This window comes from Galeopterus variegatus, unplaced genomic scaffold, assembly GCF_000696425.1.
Source record: "Galeopterus variegatus unplaced genomic scaffold, G_variegatus-3.0.2 Scaffold850, whole genome shotgun sequence".
Taxonomy (NCBI): domain Eukaryota; kingdom Metazoa; phylum Chordata; class Mammalia; order Dermoptera; family Cynocephalidae; genus Galeopterus; species Galeopterus variegatus.
The window spans coordinates 401597-407338 of NW_007726961.1; positions in this window are offsets into that span (position 1 = coordinate 401597).

Here is a 5742-nt window from a genome sequence, read left to right on the forward strand (position 1 = left end):
TAGTTGCCTGGGGTGGGTGGGTGGGTGGGTTGTGGTAGTATGGAGGATGAATTTAAAATGCATGAGGGAACTATATGCAGATATAAAAATATTCTATATTTTGATTGTACCATTGATTATACATGTACATTTCTTCAAAACACATTGAAACGTACACTTAAAATGGTGAATTTCATTTTTTATAAATTCTACCTTGATAAAGTTGTTTTAAAAAAGTAATTTTCATAAGCATGAAAATAAAAAAAAAAACCACACAAAAAAACGGGGTCATAAAATTAAAACTTTCTTTCTCCCACTACAACCTCCCCAGAGCTAACACAACAGGTAATGCTGCTAAATTCAATGCCCTAAAAAAATCTCTATGCACCACCTATTCATCCCTCCATCATTTTATTTTAAAAAGAAACATTTAATACTTTAAAAAATGAAAAAAATAGAAAACCGCTTTTCACCTTTGGACTGGTGAACTGTCAGGGGTCTAGATTAGTTTGAGAACTGGTAATGGTGGAAACGCAGCTGAATTCGATACAATCACCACAGCATTCATAGATAACTACACGCTCAAAATTGCTGCTGCATCCATTTCACAGATAAGGAAACTGAAGTTCAGAGAGGTGAAAGCAGTTGCCATGGATTGAAACCCAAGTATCCTGACTCCAAAGACCAAGTGCTTATCTCTGTAGCATACGCCAGCATCTTCCAAGAGTTCCAAAACTGGTGCCTTTGGGGAAGAAGGAGCGTGTCCCCAACCTAGCCTCAGTTGACAGCCCTCTTCCAACTCCTCTCACCTCTCTCCCTCCACATGCACATGCATAGTGTAGGTTCTGACACGTGCTGACATCATTATACTCACCTTCTTTTCAGGCAAATTCTGAGAATGCTCTTGTGAAAACAAAAGTTTATAAATTCTAAATTCTATCCTTTCATAGAAATAGTGTTATGCTTTGTTTAGATGTGTGTATTTATCTGTTATATAAGAACCGTGATGTACACCCTTAAGTCATGGCAGGAAATATTCTAAATTAGAACACCTACTTTGGAAGTCTAACGTTCCCCCAAATAAATCTTATTGCAGTATCACAAAGTTGACAAGGTCCCCAAAAGTTTTCTCTGGGGAGGATTGGGCACCCTTTACCTCAGCAACTCTACAATGTGGCCTTCTTTTGACTTCAGGCCTCATTTGAGGTTCCCCAAAGTCCTTATCCCGATATTGGCCAGAGAGCCCAAACAACAAGGCCTTGAGCTTAAGCCTTGTATCTTCATTCCACACTAAAAAACCAGCTCTTCCCTGTGAGTGTGGGTGGGCTGGAAATGGGTGGGCAGGGGGTGCCTTTGAATTGCCATCAGGTGACTTGGGGACCAGGGAAGCTCTCTACCTGAACATGGGGCTCTGCCCCAACTATCCCTTTCACAGATGTCCCCTTAATACTTCAATAACTATGCTGGAAAGTCTGACAAAAACATACCCTACCATTATCTCGCTGTGTGGCCTTGCATAAGTCCTCCACTTTTCTGGGCCTCAGTTTCTTCTACAGATACAAAATAAGGCAACTGGACTAAGTGTGAACAGGCAAGAATGTGGAGCTGAGAAGAAATGGCTTAGTTACCCTCCTCTGCTGTCTTTCTCTCTGGTGGTTGGATAGATTTCTACTCCCCGCATCCACTCAGGAGACTCACAGAAGGATGTTCAGGGATTTTCATGTTTTCTATTCTCATTTCTAAGGCTCTGAAGGGCCCACGTTTAGCGGCCCCGTGACTAGGTACAGTATTTTCCATTCTCCACCCTCTTCTTACCCGCCTTTTGTCTTGGAAGCCAACATCTATGGAGTGAGGGCACTCTCACTCTCTGGCTTTGATTGGGTTTGGCCAGTTGGAGGCACTGACAAGAGATCAGAGGACTGGAGGAGAAAGAAGTGGAAGTTAGGGGCCGGCCTGTGGCTCACTCGGGAGAGTGCGGTGCTGATAACACCAAGGCCACGGGTTCGGATCCCATATAGGGATGGCCGGTTTGCTCACTGGGTGAGCATGGTGCTGACAACACCAAGTCAAGGGTTAAGATCCCCTTACCGGTCATCTTTAAAAAAAAATAATAATAATAAATAAATAAATAAAATAAAAGAAGTGGAAGTTATACTTTCCCAGCGTTTCTCTGCTGTACTTCCTGCTTCCCTGTGTTTTTGGCAGTGGTGGCATTTTGTGGTTACAACTCCAGTTGGCAGCCCCTCTTCCTCGACTCCAGCTCTCACTGGTTTTCATCACAGAGTTCCTTCCCCTTCTCTCCTCTGGTTTAGGAGTGCTAAAGGACTTTTTGCTGTTGCCAGTCCCTAGGTTAGTTCCCTTTACCCTGCACACATATCTGTAAATATTCCTTCCATTAACCCCCTTTCAGCAAACCCTTTTAATGTGCCTTCTCTTTCCTGCCATATATGATTACAGACTCTACTTGTCTTCCGACTTTCAGAATTAGGATTCTAACTGTTTCCAGCTATGCTTCATTTGGAAGACACAGAGGCAAGTTTTGAAGGAACAAACAAAGGTTCCCTTCTCTGTTACTGGGCACTTGCCTCTAGCTGCACACACCCTCTCTGACCCTCAGTGCAAATGAGTAAGTGGAAAGTCATCTGATGCTCTGCTACCAGGTGACATATTTTACCAAACACTCTTCTGTTACTCATCCTAATTATCTGTCTTAGTGTGTAAGCTGCATTCCTCTTACCATTTATCTCATTTTTGGCTGGCAGACTTCCAAATTCCCTCTCTTTTATTCATGCATAACACATGAATGATTTACAAGTGGGAAAGTCAATGGGGCTCCTTCCTTCTCAGTCTCCTCATCTGTAGAAACAGGATAATATCAACCTCATAGAGTTGGTGTGAAGACTAATTGAGTAACATCTGTAAGTGCTTAGAACAGCAGGTATGACGTGTTAGCTAATTCTGTGATTATTCTCTCATCTGATTCATCTTGGCCCACCTTCTTACAACTTGTATGTAGAAAGGGAGAAAAGGGGACCTGGGTAGAAATTTCTAAATCTCCCTCATCTCTAAAGCTTTCCTCAGTACCCTTTCTCCTCTTGATAAGCCATTCCTCTTCTGCCCCCTTTTCATCCCAGGAAGCTCAGGAAAGGCAAGCAGGGCAAGTTGTGATTTTTATGTTTTGTGCTGGTAATTCTAGACCAAGTGGTCTTCAAATGGTGGCCTGGGGAGCCTGGAGTTCCCAAGAAGCCCCATGGACCACAGGAAGTGAGTATTGCTCTAGGTCATACCCTCTAGCTCACTCTGATCTGTTTAAGCTTCCTTTCAAGATTCTGTTTAAACAACGGCTTCCAAAACTTAAAAAAGTTAAAATCCCTGTTCTGATGAGGCACCGAAACCCCAGATTTTACAACTGTCAGTCCTAATCTTCTTTGGCCCCACTGCCAAGAAACTTTCTCTACTTCATTCAAATAGTTTGTATTCTTTTCCATTTCCGACGCTCTGAAATAGATATGTGAACAAGCAAATCTTTGTGTACTTCTCTGGGTGACTTTCTCAGATGCTCAGCCAGTTCAGCAGACATTGTCTTCTTAATTTCCAGGCCCCAAGGGAAGACAACTACAATACTATTTAACAATAGAGATATTTGAAGGCCTCAAACTTTTACTGGCACCTTATCCAGCTGGAGAACTTCCAACCTCTGGAATTCTAGGGAACCATCCATCCTGATGCCCCTGTGTCTGCTAGGAGTGAGGGAAGTAAGAGAAGTTGGGCAGCAGAGGCTGCATAGGACAATTGGCTGGGAGTTGGTGGAGGGTTGGAGAGATACTAACTCTACAATTGGTCAACAAATAACTTCTTTATGCAGTTTACGACTTTGGGCAGAGAGAATATGAGCACCTGAAGGGAGCAAAAGCTCCAACCTCCGGATCTCTGCTGCGAATGCTCATCCCAGGTTGCCACAATGCTCCCTTCTACACTTCATTTAGGACTCAAACGTTACTTTGTTAGAACTGCCTTAAGACTGGAGCAAGAGGAGCCCCAACCTTGGGCTCTGAGTGCTCCGGTCGTCTTCCAGCCACGTTCCTTTCCACAGAGCAAGAAACTCATGGGCCAAGAGAATGCGCCCACTCAAAGCTCCTGCTCCCTCCCCTTATATCCTATATCCTACTGTTAGTACTTGAGTCCCTAGAACTCACTGCCCCAATAGCAATAGGCCAGTAGCTACAGCATGCTACTGTATCAACCTTCTCCCAAGGTCTATCCTCTTGAGGAGCCAAGGAGTGGTCAGGACAGTCTATTTGTAGGAGGCATGGATAGAGTTCAGATGGGCAGACGGGGATGTTACAGACGTGGGCACAAGGCTGCTTGAAGTATGGAACAGAGCTGAGGTGCAACGAGAAGGAAGAGGACTGAGGGCCAAGGACCAGGTAACCCCCAAGCCACTGCACTCCAATGCACATCTCTGAAGAGTCTAAGAATACTAAACTTAAATTTGGCCTTCCAGATTATTATAAAGGTATATACGTCAAGATGAAAGATAGGAATTTTACATAACACTTTTTATAGTTTTTAAATATGTAAACATATTATACGTGGGCCTCCATTTGTACTATTGACTTGGTCCCTGCAAATATTAGGGGTGGGTCCGTCCCTGACCACCCTGTCTAAAATAGCACCTCCTCTGTCACTCTATTCTTACCCTATTGTATATCTCTTTATAACATTTGTCCCCACCCGATCTGCATTTGCTTGTGTATCATCTCTTTATCCCACTAGAATGTAAGTTCCATGCCCCTAGTGTCTTTACTTTTAGGACCTAGAGCAGTGCTTGGCATCAAGATACTACTCAATAAATCTTGAATAAATGAATAACAAATCTAGTCTCAGTGGGCTTACAGGCGAGGTGGGCTAACCCAGCAGACACGAAGAACAAAGATCACTTGCGACAACCCTGTGAGGAGCACCTTCTCCCCTTAAAATAACTCACTCAAAACAGTGGAGCTACAAAAGCTGAACAGGAAAAACCCATTAACACTTAGTATGTATGAACGCAGGATGAGTCGATCAGGTTACTTGTGAGGGGGACATCTGTGTGAGTCTGAAGAGCTCTGAGTAGTCTGGAGACTACTCAGGGGGTTCTGACAGCCCCGAGCTGGGGTATCGCCCTAACAACCTTATGAGGGTGGCCAGAGGTGGGTGCCGAGGAAACCAACCCAGACCAGCCCACAGCGGGAAGGGGGCTTCTTATCCATGACTAGGAAGCCCTCAAATAATGTCTCCCTTTGGATGGTCACGGGCCTCAGAAAGGGCAGGTGCATCTGATCCCTGTGGGGTCTCGGCGGTCACAGACTCCAAGACTATCCTACCACGCGTCCCTCTTCTCTCCCACCTGCTCCTAATTCACAACCCTTATTGCTTGGTGGGATCCCTGGAACTTTCCTGGAACAGCATAAATCTGGAACTTCTCCAACGGACTCCTCTTCCGTCGGATACGGGGGCCGCGAGAGACCAAATAACCTCTCCGAGTCGTCCGCGACCACCACAACCCTCGTCCAGGCCTCTGCTCGGCCGGCGCCCCACTCTTTTCATTTGGGGATGGGGCTCCAGGGACTGGGCTGCGCGGCCCGACTCCTGGGGCCTGGGGCGGAAACAGAGCTCTCGCCGCGCTGAGGCCTCGGCTGACCGCGAAGAGGGCGCTCGCCTCCCGACCAACTCTCGCGTCAAGCTCCGGCCGCCGCCCGCCCTGGGGCCCAGGGGCCGGCA